Source organism: Typopeltis vanoorti, chromosome 3 (assembly GCF_054136105.1).
Source record: "Typopeltis vanoorti isolate ZY-2024b chromosome 3, IOZ_Tvanoo_1.0, whole genome shotgun sequence".
Taxonomy (NCBI): Eukaryota; Metazoa; Arthropoda; class Arachnida; order Uropygi; family Thelyphonidae; genus Typopeltis; species Typopeltis vanoorti.
In genome coordinates, this window is record NC_143551.1 from 23,360,060 (window position 1) to 23,373,463 (window position 13,404).

The window sequence follows — 13,404 nt, forward strand, 5'->3', positions numbered from 1 at the left end:
TAATTTTTTTTGTTCTTAACCTTCTTTTTGAATCTAATCTTCTTAGAAATAAAAATTATATTTTATTTCTAAGAAGATTGCAAATTTATTTATTCTTAGAAATAAAATTGTAACTTTTATTTAACATACGATTTTATCAATAATATTGCTAAAATGTTTGAAAGTATTCTAATATTTAAAAAAATTTTAAGACTCCTTTAAATATTTAGTATCTTTATAAAACAATTATTAAAAAAAAATTTGTTTTGTTACGTTTAAATATTTAGAATAATAAAGATACAATTAATTCATGATCAAATACAGGAATTAATTCGACGGTGATTAATACCCTTGGAGGGTAATGGATGGCAATGCTGTAGCTAATGAAGTTCTAACTGAGGCTTGGCTATTGCTGTTACCCTCCTGCCATGATTAGAGCTTTAATAGCTCATAACACTTTATCCCTACACTGTCCTCTACAGATAACAGGGAAGATGAAAAGCATTCTTGCTTCGCCCCTTTAAGCCAGTCCTTATAAGGACTATAAGTTTTGTTACTGAAGTGTCGCTTTTAATTTCAGTTAAAAGACTTCTAGCTGATTTTATACTAAAAAAGGCCAGTGATGTGAAATTTGAACTCACGAAAACATGTATTCTGATTCTGTTTATTATGTATGATTCAGCAACTCTTGTAGATGTAAGCTTCTCTTCTGTGACAGGAGAGAAGTTTATTATGAGGTTCAAAAAGAAACAAAAATAGAATAGCTTCTATTAGCCTCCTAGCTGAGTTGGTATAGACAACCCCATTGGTTGGAAAAGGTCCAAGTTCGAATCCCATCTATTACGTGAGGAATCAGGTCTTTTCAATCAAACGATGAGTTAGACGGTCTCATATCCTGGAAACCATAGTTGAAGAGCTTTTTCTCGCTCACAACAGCAATCAGGCCCGTGAACACTTAGGGAATGTAGCAGAGGAAAGACGTTCCGGTTGTATTAATTTGTCCTAACCCCTAATCAGGGCATTCTATCCAACCTAAGGGAAGGATGGGTTGGAAAGAAGATAAAGGATACTTTCTATGAAAAGAAAGCTGATCAGGGAAAAACTATGATGGGAAATGTCAACTGCGAGTTCTTTTAAAAGCAATAAATTTATAAATGAAAAGCGCTGGGAAAAAAACGATAAGTTATAGTTATCATTCGGATAATTCTTCCTGAAGATAAGTCTAGAAAATGGATTATTATTAGCACTATTTTTATTAATGCTGATCATCCTGCTGTAAACATTCTTGCAACAGGCAATAGAATACTCTTCTTGATTTAGACGAAAAATTTCAGTTGCCTTAATCCTCGTCACTGTTTACAAGTGGTTTAAGATTAGACGTCTCTCGTTAACATAACCAGATGGATATGAAATAGTTCTTTCCCTAGTTCCTAGATCTTTGCATCTGTATCTTCATATGACGTAGATAACGATTACGAATAAATTATAAATTAATTACAAATTAACTGTGATATGTGAGTTCGCTGTGTTTCTGGAATTACAATTAATCCGTTGCGTGGTATTAATCCACCGTGTGATGAAATAATAAAAATATCTGTACGCCTGAAGCAGCGATATCCTTCCCTCCTCTCTTTTTGTCTCTCTATCACCCACATAACGTTATTTTTTTAGTATCAGTAAGCTTTCTTTTGTAAGATAAGAACAAGTAGCTCTTTTAACTGCTTCGTTTTAATTCTATCTTGATTTAATAATTTAGCTTAACAATATTAACCTAAGTTACATAATTCTTAATAAAGCTTTAAATTAGATAAAATAAAAAGAAAAGTAAGGATAATAATAAAATAATTCATGTGTAATACATTATTATAAAATACACCTAAATATAATACAATTCATTTATTATTATATATTCTTCCACATACAAAGTATGTGAATCGACCGTAAGATGCGGTGATTAATACCCTTGTAGGGTAATGGATGGCAATGCTGTAGCCAATGAAGTGTTAACTGAGGCTTGGTTATTGCTGTTACCCTCCTGCCATGATCAGAGCTTTATATAACTCAATTAGACCTTATCCCTACACCTGATCCTCTGAAAACAAAACACAGTTTCTAAAATTACTTCTAATTGTGAAATTCTGGTTATTTTTAAAAGTTTTATTTGCAATTGTCAGAGTTCCAGGTATATCATTCAAATTAGAATTTTAACTCTTCATTCCTTTTCGCTGGTATGGTAATTTTTCCATAGTGGATTGCATAAATTAAGAATATATTATTCCAGAGAGTAAACCTCGGAAATTACTGGAGTTCAAAAATCAGTACTTAAAATGTGGTTGTAAAGAGAAATCATTGGATCCATTCTCCGTACAAATTATTCTTCATATTAGTCATATTTTAATCCTACAAGTAAAAGTTAATACAATACCTTATCTTTTATCTAATTCTTTGCAGAATTAGATACAATGCAGTATGGTGGAACTGCGGATGTTGCAATTCCACCACACTTTTCAAGGCGCTGGATCATTGTTGATTTTTCATCTGAAATTATTATCCTTGATCTTCATTTTCTTGATTATCTCGGTGAGTCAATCATTTTCGGGGTGGAAGTACCTCATACACAAATTCGCTGCTGAGAAACCTGAACTGCTTACTTATAATGGAATTACTTTTATATTTTATTCGCCTAATGATGGACACTTGAAATATTATTCCAGAGATAAATTATTCACAAATGACATCTAACACAGCTACTCGAAAGGAAACGATGATTTTACGTTTAACTAAGCAAATAGGGCTATATAATTCCACGAACACTAATAGAATAAACAATAAAGCATAATACAATAGATAAATAGGTTGGTTTATATGACACTTATTTTTCAACTTCAAAATGAACTATTGCAGATATCACTGGACAAAGTGATATTTGTTAGGAAATAAGTATTCACTACAATGCCTAAAGAGAACAATTTACAAAGTAAATTAGTAGCAAGTGCTACTAATTTACTTACTTTGTAAATTGCTTCGTGTTTAAACCAGCTGGTGGATTAAATTATAATAAGAGAATACAAAAGAAAAACAAAAAGCAAGCATTCATTTAAAATGCAATAGGAGAACAGTACAACGAATTGCATCAGATGCACGTAAACAATGAAACTCTGCTTGCTCTGTTACGTCATTCATGAAATCGCGTGTCAGCCATAATAAGAAATTATCATTTTCCACATAAGAAATGTACATTTTCACATTTAATACACTGAATAGATAATGTAGAATTATCGCCCTGATTATTTTTAATTAGCATTGCGTTCCTCTATATTATTTACTGCACAAGAAATTACAGACGTGGCAGAAAGCAAACAGCACAGAACTATGTATTCTGCCGTCTCCTGATAAATGAATACTCGGACTGGAATGGCGTGTTCATTAGAATTATTCAGTGCGAAAGATTAATTATATTCATCTCAACCGAAAGGAGTTTGCAAACATTGTGAAAACTTATTAATGTTTGAATTATGTAGCATATTAGCATTTGAAGTGAATTATTAGGTTTTTCCTGAAGGCTGGCGTGTGTTTTAGAAGTTAGGGAGATTACATGTCATGTGATTCTGAAGAATAAGGAACAAATAAATTAATTCCAATAGTGCACAATAGTTTGAATGTTTACAATGAAAGAGTTTTGATGGAAACATATGAACCGAGAAATTTGTAAATTTTGGAATACCGTCAAGGTGTAAAAAATTCTACAATTACTTTTTAAGGTAATCTTATTCGTTTTCTTACTTCTTAATAAAATTATTAATGGCTAATGAATTCCAAGAACCATCTATTAAATTCTCATTGTTCGTCAATACTTGGATCATTCCATCAGTTTAGATGGAGGAATGTTGTTAAAATTTAGTATTTGGAACCATTACTATAATAATCAAATCATTTCAATTTTGTTTTAAATTTGACCACTTTTGCTAGCAATATTTGAAAAAATGCTTTAAGGGATAAAGATTTCGGGATATGGATTTGCCCAGTCAAGTCAATTTTAGTTATATCAGAAAATGTCAACAGTGCACAGCATTTCAGGATAATGCTGTGCGCTGTTGAAAATCATGTCAAATTTCGTAAAAAAAACGTCATTAAGAAAAAGGCAAAACAGGATAAAAAAAAGCTCAATGTTTAATTATTGTCCTTATATACTGTTATTTTTTATGATATTGTGAAATAATGAAATATGAAAGAATAGCAAATCGTATTGGGTGAAGGACTATATTGCTTTCCAACCAATATAAACTTTTAATTTATTTTACGAAAAAAGATAATTAAAAATACATATCTGGTCGTATATTTCTCAAAGGTAGGAATGCCAACATATTCGGAGCGAAACTTGATGGAAACTAAAAGGAAACATAAAAAAACACGTAAGCAAATATATATATATATATATTAGGGTTACTAAGTAATTTTATAAACTTAGTTATTTTACTCCTAATCCCAAGTAAGCAAACTGGATTCCATAAATTGGGTATAAATAAATAAATTAATTTAATAATCATTAAATGTATCAGTCTTTTTACTGATGCGTACGGCATCATTGGCCAATCATCCGTAAAAAGAAATGTTAGGGGGGGGTGATAAAATTGTGCATTTCCCTTTATCTGAAAGAAAGTTTCAGATAAACAACACTAAAGTTATCATATTAAGATAACTTTAGTGTGGTTTAGAATTGATGGATAATATACATTTTCCTATGTATTATTTGGATTCGCTTTCTCCGAGCCTTTCTTTTAAAGTCCCTTCTGCACCTCAATCCACGAGGCATCTCCTTGCAACGAGAAAGTCTAATGGTATATTTGCAACTCCATTGAGATTTGCCTCATCCATATTCTAAAAAAGATAATGCTTGAGGATTTCGGAAGTTTGCAAGAAAAAAGGATGATTGATTATTTGGGAGAGTATTTACAGTCACCTAACAGTGTTCGGCAGCTGTAGAATGAGTGAATTCACTTGGCACCAACCAGCATGACATATCGCCTTATGCAACGCTTTTTTAAAACTATTAAAAAATCTTTACACCACTGTACGTCACATACCGAACTTAATACCGTAAGTTTCCTGATTCACGTTCAGTTGTGTAATTCTCCATTGTTGATCTCTGAGCTCTGTTTCATTGATTGCTGACAGATCTGGAGTTCAATCGCCAAGAAGAAGGCAGTGAGTCTATGGAATCTTAGTATTTTTTATATTAATGGGAATCTCTTAGAAAACTGATTTTCACATTGGTGAAGAGCTGTGACGGATTCTATCCTGAACATGCCCACCCTTTTTTGGGTGGGATACTTTTGATGCCCTTTAGAACTTGGCATAAACAGATAGGAAAACCAAGTGGTCACATTATTAGCTTCCAGACAGTCTCTTACTATTACAATTCACCCTCAGACAATTTGTTGAACACATCGCCATCAGAGCCACCTGCTTACCAGACTCACTTTTTAAAGTAACTTCGCTACATTAATAAGATTGACGGTATGATTTCGTTTCTTTCCTGGCAGTTGAATTTCTATCGTTGCCTTAGTCTGAAATGGTAATTTCATGAACAGTATCACTCTAAATTGGAATACGCACCCGTTGTTATTACTCAAATTGAGTTCTCTCTTTCTCTGATGGGGATATCCTGGACATTTTACTTTCCATTAAGCATCCAGTCTAAAAAGAAAAGCCATTTGTTTCTCAACATCATTCTCTGAGAATTTCTCATTAGTAGATTTGATATGGTCGGAGTGTACTAGAAATGAAAAAGGTAAATTTGTACAAAGAGTGTTTGCATCACTGTCTTAAATTAATGAATACTGTATGTTGGTTTAAGAAATAAGAAGAAACAACAATTTCTCGAAATACAGAGATTTTTCTCAACAATTTCCCACTCGATGAATGCCTTTCCAAACAGAGTTTTTTGCTTTTCAATATTAATACCTTGATGTTGCATAATGTTATGAAATAATTTCATTATTCGTTAAAAATAAATTGGCAACTTATATTTTATATATGAATTTTTTAGAATATTTCTAATAAATTAATTGTTTTTCTAAAATTAATAAATATAATATTATAAACCTTTAAATATTTAGTATAATTATAATATAATAATTTATTACAGTGACTAGTGACTCTTTTCATTTTGGGAGACGGATTCATTCAATCCAATACCCTTGGAGGGTAATGGATGGCAATGCTGTAGCCAATGAAGTTCTAACTGAGGCTCGGCTATCGCTGTTACCCTCCTGCCATGATCAGAGCTTTAATTGCACAATAACACCTTATCCCTACACTGTCCTCTACAGATAACGGGGAATATGAAAAGCATTCTTGCTTCGCCCCTTTAAGCCAGTCCTTATAAGGACTTTTCATTTTTATTTTTTTGAAATGGGTGGAGTGACTCAATCGACCGTGAGATGCGGTGATTGATTCATTAATGCCCTTGGGGGTAATGGATGGCAACAATGCAGTGCTGTACCAATGAAGTTTAACTGAGGTTCGGCTGTTGCTGTTACCCCCTTGTGCGATGAGTTTTTGAGTTCGCTCTCTTAAGGTTTTTGCCTTAAGGGAGCAATTTGAGTCTCCGGGGAAAGTGTTCTCCGGCACGGCTCGCTGAGGGGCTTTGTCGGTGAATTATTTTCCTCGGAATTTGAGCGGTTCTGCTCAGTGGTCGGGGAGCCCGTCACTGAGTGGAACCAACGCTGAGATATGGACGGTCTTTCGCCCACTATGGAGTGGCCTAGAGATCGTCCGATTTTTTGAGATTTCACCTTTACTTACATAGTCGGTGATTGATTCATTCAATCCAATACCCTTGGAGGGTAATGGTTGGCAATGTTGTAGCTAAAGAAGTTTAACTGAGGCTCGGCTGTTGTTGTTACCCTCCTGCCATGATCAGAGCTTTTATAGCTCAATAACACCTTATTCCTACACTGTTCTCTACAGATAACGGGGAAGATGAAAAGCATTCTTGCCTCGCCTCTTTAAGCCAGTCCTTATAAGGATAAGGAATTCTTTTTATTTTTTTTTAAGAATAGCTGTAATATGTATTTTTTGTTTATTTTCTCAGTTTTCACGTACTAAAAATTTTCTTCTAATGTTGAATTCTATAACCGTTTAATTTGTTTTTCCTGTAATTTGTTACGAAGCACAGGAAGTGATAGTACAGAAACTGTAATGTCTTCTATGAAAAACGTCGAGTAGTGGGAAACTATGATAGGTGATGTTAACTACCGGTTCTTTTAAAGTGGTTTAGAAAAGAAAATTCCAGGTTTGTTAATAAGTACTGCTGTTTTGAAGTGGTTTAAGATTATGCGTTTCTCATTTAATAAAATAAGAATAGAATTGTACGTGAGAGACTTCCAAGATGAGCGAACTGATGTGATAAAAAGAAATATTTTGTTAACCAATGACAAACAGAAATTGACTTTTAACTATGTGAGCAATTTCTCACAACTAAATGCTCAAGGTTTTTGAAAAAGTGCTTACATTTTTTAATCGATGATCATTCACAAATTCTCTCTCTGTTTCTTTTTCAACTCCCCCCCCCCTTTTAATGGCAAGGATGTCGATCTCGCTTTCTTCTGCTATTTCATCATCCCTCCACTTTCCTGTATTCATATACGAACATGAGCACCAGCCGGTCAACACCTATGTACCAATACAGTTAAACTCCAAACTCAGAGAACAAATTTCTCATCCTCCACTTTCAACCCATATAACTCTGCTCTTTGGAGGTCTTTTCCATACTGTTTTATGTAATTTGCATTTGAAATTGGGCGTGTGGCTCGAAGATAATATATGTATAATAGTTGGAATCAGGCAGAGCAGAAACATGCAGTTTTCGGAGGAGTAGCGTTTAGGTGAAGGTAGAGTGAGTACTGAGTGGTGTAAAATATGTTTCCAAATATAGATAAAAGTAGAGATCTAGTTTCAGGTTGCAGCCTTGATTAAGATGACATCACAGGAGACACAGATTTCTTTCCATTGTTGAAAGATTAACACAACGAGGGATCCCACGATCGATCGCAAGGTGTTATAAATAGAAAACCAAATAAAATCGTTGTCCACGAGATTCAGTGCATTGTTCTTATTCACTATGTTGTTCGATTGAATGTAACCATGAATGAACAATAATGCCGCGTTCTTGACTAAAAACAGTCGCCCGACCACTACCTTCCTACTAATAATTTGTTGATGGAGACTAGTAGAATCTTTTCACTTTTGAAAGTGACTGACTTTTGGGAAATGCTGTTTAGTTATTATGAGACGAAAACACCTAATGATCATACTTGGAAGGATTTTACGAAACAAAACTAGAAGAAATCCACTTATGAACACAGTTTGTAGGAATATTAAGCACGAAAACAATAGAGGACTCGAATTCGTATATTTTTCACGGCTGGGTTATTTGATTGTGTGAAAATCACGAATATGCAGGAAAGATTAAAAATCCTATTCTCTACATTTCCTTTATTTTTTAATTTAATTTTTTAATTTCAAGCAGATCTCCCTGTTCGTGGCATTATCGAATATTAAATGGAAATGAAAGAGCATGCGTAATCTCAGTGGAAATGACGTCTATTTCCTTATAAGCAAATAGCTGCCATCGAAAAAAAAATGGGAACGTTAACATAATAAAAAAGTAAGGATTTCTGTGAAAAAGAAGAAAAGGTAGGTTTTCTTACTTTCTCCATTTTCATCCCACGAACAACATTTCAGTCCACAAGAGATGAGAAAGGAAGAGCAAAAGAATGTTTTCCTGTGGGTGACTTCTTTTCTACATCTTGAAAGATTCTCCTTAATCCTCTGGAGGATTTCGACATTAGAAGTAACAGGAACGAAGTTGTCTGCTGGTGGCCGAACACAAATCGAGGTATTAAACTGAACCGAGTAAACTCTCGTTGCTATGGAAACTAGTGTCTGCAGATTAAATCGCCACGCCAAAGAAACCAGTTAGACTTAATGATATCGTCGAGTCGCATCCTTTTTCGAATAAAGGAAGAATTTAAAAAGGATTTTCTTTCTTCCCTTTCATTGCTGTGGTTGATCCTCTTATTGTTTTCTCAAGTAGGAACCGAATTTTCGAGAGATGCGTTAACTGTGGAAAGAAACTATTCTTCACTCAGTGAGATCCGTTTTTATTCTTACGCAGTGCCAGTGACTTCGAGAAACAAAAAGTCATCAATGAGGAAAAAAACCCAAAAACGTTTGTTCGTTAGTGAAGAATGAACTTTTTCAAATGACTCAGTCTAAAATTCTCTAGACGACTTCATTAAACACAGAATGTCAGCGTTCCTGCACACAGCGACCTTTATATTCAATCCTTTGTAGGCGATCTTAAACATTGATTTCAAGTTTTAGCACGAGAAATGAGCTCCTCCACGCCGAAAAAAGGCGGCGTTCAGCGTTGATGCACTATTCGCAAGTATAAGTAATCCGAGAAATTGATTTATGATTTTTTTTAATAGATAAGATTGTATTTACACATATTTACAGTATATTTCTTTTTGCAAGATACTCACATATTTTCTGCGTACTTTGGATTTTTTTTTCTTCTCTTTCTTTCTTTCTTTCTTTTTTCTTTTTTTTTTTTTTTTTTTGTAAGAAAGCAGAAATAAGAAGCGTAAAATAATATACACAGAAAATATGTGAGTATCTTGCAAAAAGAAATTTCAAATGCAAACATTCAGAAGATGTCTTTTTTGACTATCAATCCTAAATCTAATTTTAATAATAATAAAACTAAAGTGGAAATAATAGTAAATAAATACGAAAACGTTAAAACTCGAAACACTAGTACTGAAACATCACAGTCATAATTTTTAGTCCCGAGTTTCTTATGTATATTTAACTTTTTCGTTCCTAGATTTTTTTTTTACATTTTAATCTAATAGTCATTATTTATATTAAATGTTTACCGGTTATTAGATCCTATTGATATTCGTGTCGTTTCATGCTCCTGTGTTGTTTATTATTTCCTAACTTTCAGACTCTTCTCTTCCCGTATTATATTTTCATTATTTTCCCCCGATCTTCTGCCATTTTAAATTCTGTGAAGTGTGTGGGGGAAGATTAGGGATTTTTTATTTTATTAATTTGGTATATTTTTTATTATTTATTTTATATATAAACGATTCGATTATATGCCGAACTTACCAGGCTTATCAATAATTGTAGTATTGTTAAGTGCAGGTAATTTCGGATATATGCAAGCAACAGAATAAAAGGTAAATCCCATATGCGGCAAATTGGATGCGATTTACTTCTTAATAGCATCGAGCATGAGTACGAAGTATCTTATCACAGACGTCAATAAATAAAAAAAAAAGTCCAATCTGTTTAATTACTGCAGCGCCACCTATCAAATTTCAAGTAATTATCCTTTTAATGATAATTTGAAAGGAGGAATGTGATATTTCAGCTATCAGTAAATGACTTCATAATACGAATTCACCTGTAAAGTTCTGTCTCTTTTTTGCTTCTTTTGCTTTTTTAACAGATAGAATTCTATATGCACAAATGGTTTCACTAATGTTTATGAATCCGAACAGGTAATGATATATACACATCCCTTTTTTAATTGAAATCAATTATTCATGAAGTGTCCTCATTCTTCATAGACTTTTACCATTGCTAAGTGAGACACCGCTAATCCTTTACCCGGTCATCGGAGTTCTCTACGAACAGTTTGCTTTAGCTCCCTCGAGTGCATCCTTCAGTGAGCCAAACAGGTGGAAGAATAGGGTACCAAAGATGGCCCCTGGCAGGATGGGGGAAGATCAATCCAGCCAATCGTTACAGTTGCATCTCTTGTGCTCAAGCTGGTATTAGGTGGGACGTTATCATGTAGAAAGTAGGAGGACCTCTGAGATATGTAAGATGCATTGCAGGCCAGTAGGATCATTTTCGTCTGCTAAAATTACACAGTTCACTTTTAGTTTTCTGAAGCTGTTTGCCATAGAAATACTTTTCCAGACAGATACAGAATTTTTAGAATATATTAATAAATATGGTTCTTTATAGTTCTATATATATATATATATATATATATATATATAAATAACTGAAACGTATTTTATATTACTAAGAAATAACAATCCATTTTTATTCTTTTAAATTCTAAATAAAAATTTTAATTTTTCAAAGAATTTTTAAAAATTATTTTAAAACTTTACTAATAACACCTTTAAAATTTTCACATCATAATTTTACAAGTATTTTGTGACCGAAAAGTGGGATGAAAAAGTACTTTTTAGGACTTCCAGGGTAATGAATGGCAATGCTGTAGCCAATGAAGTTTTAACTGAGGTTCGGTTATTATTGCAGTTACCCAGCCATGACTAGAGCTTTTTAGCTCAATAACGCTCCATCCACACAGATTTTCTTCATTCAGATGACGGGATAAACAGTCAAGGACTCAGTCCATCGCCCAGTTCTTTTAAGATTAATAGCTGAAACATCATGTAATTAGTGTTTGTTTCTTTTACTCAACACGTTCATGGCTCATGCAAGAAAAAGTAATTTTATACATCTATAATATTTTTTATCAAATGTACTTTATTTTAATCACTTGAGATCACCAATTCACAGGCAATAAATCCCTTTCTGAAAGTACCTCCCTCTTAATTCAAATCGCTCAAGGACAATGAAAGGCTAGAGTTATCAAATTCATCTCACTTAAAGAGAATTACAAAACCACGAGCATCTTATTTTGCGAATGTAGATGAAAATTAATTGGGTAGCTATGAATTGTTCGTGGTGATTCGAATAGTAGATGCAAACCTTCTTAGTTCGTGATGTTCTTTTATTTCATAAACATTACAAATCAAAAGATGTAGATCTCAACTGTTCATTAGATAATATCCCTTGATCCACGCAATTATGTTCTAGATAAAGTACCATGTTTCAGTTCAAATTAGATTTCTATAGAGATTTCGAGAAGACGAAAGATCAATTTTGTTTGAACAGTCGGAAGGGTCATATATGAAACGACTTATGAAAAACCTGAAGAAGAAATCTCAATTCAATCAAATGAAATGAACAAATTAGAGTAATCTTATTCTAATTTTTTCCGATGATCTTCTACGTTTAATGTTAAGCCGTTTCGTATAGGAACAGCTTGTTTCATATGAGAAACACCATGGGAAGCATTTCCCATATGAAGTTAGATTCTCGAGGCATAGAAAACTGTGAAGTATTAAGAAAACTGTGAAGTGCCAAAACTGCGTTTCAAACAAATACTTTTCTGTTTCTGTGTAAAAAACCGTAAGATTGAATATATCAGCTAGAAAAATAAAATCTAAAAGAAATCGGTGTAGTGTTTTTTCATTTACCAAACAATCAAGATGCTTTGAAAAAATTTACCGTTCAAGAGTCGAGAAAGAATGACCATCCGGGAAAATTTAGGAATAGTGATGAACTAGCGATAAGTGACTTTGCTAAGGGACTTCTGGTGCACTTTTTAACATTCGATTTATTATTCTAAAGAAGACCACGATCACGTGGAATGCGAATACTATTCACAGTAAATGAGTATCTCTCTTTGTCTCTCTCTTACACACACACACACACACACACACACACACACACACACACACACACACACACACACACACACACACACACACACACACACACACACACACACACACACAGCGGTTACAGTGCCGCACAATTTCTTAGTTTTGACACTGCAACAACTCATACTTTCTCATGATGAATTGACTACCCAGTAGTAAAAACACTTTGCTGCAATTTTCTTTGAGAAATGTTAAGGATGGCCTAAAGATTGATATTCGAGGCTGGCACTCAAGTAAATCTATAGCTATCCGATTGCATCAAAAATAAAAACGAAACAAATGCTGCAAAGTATTTTTCGAGCAGTAAATCATATTGGAAGGATACCTGGCGAACATTTCCAGGAAAAATAATGGCAGGATTACTAACTTTCAAAAGGAAAGAAACGGTAATCGCTTTAAGTCGAAAGTCGTATTGGAAATCATAATGTTCTGTTACGAGAAGTTGCAGGAGTTGTCAGGAATAATAAACTCTGAAATTTCTTTTTATTCTCCAAAAAGGGAGTAGAGGAGGGGGCCACTCTTTAAGTGCACAGTAAGCTTAGAACATGCTTGTTGTCGGCGAAAAAGAGTCTAAATGGCTTCTTTCCTAGCCCTAACGTCAGTTATATTACCAGAACAAGAAGCAGCCCTCTCTCTCTCTCTCTCTCTCTCAATTATTTATTTGCTATTTTATATACTGATAATTACGATTACAGAAGCTGTTTAGAGAGCTAAGTCCATTTAGTGATTAGGCAAATATAGTCCGGCATCAGATAAATATCTTCACTAGGGTCTGACACTGAGGTAATATTGTTTGTCCTCAGTGTCCGACACGTTT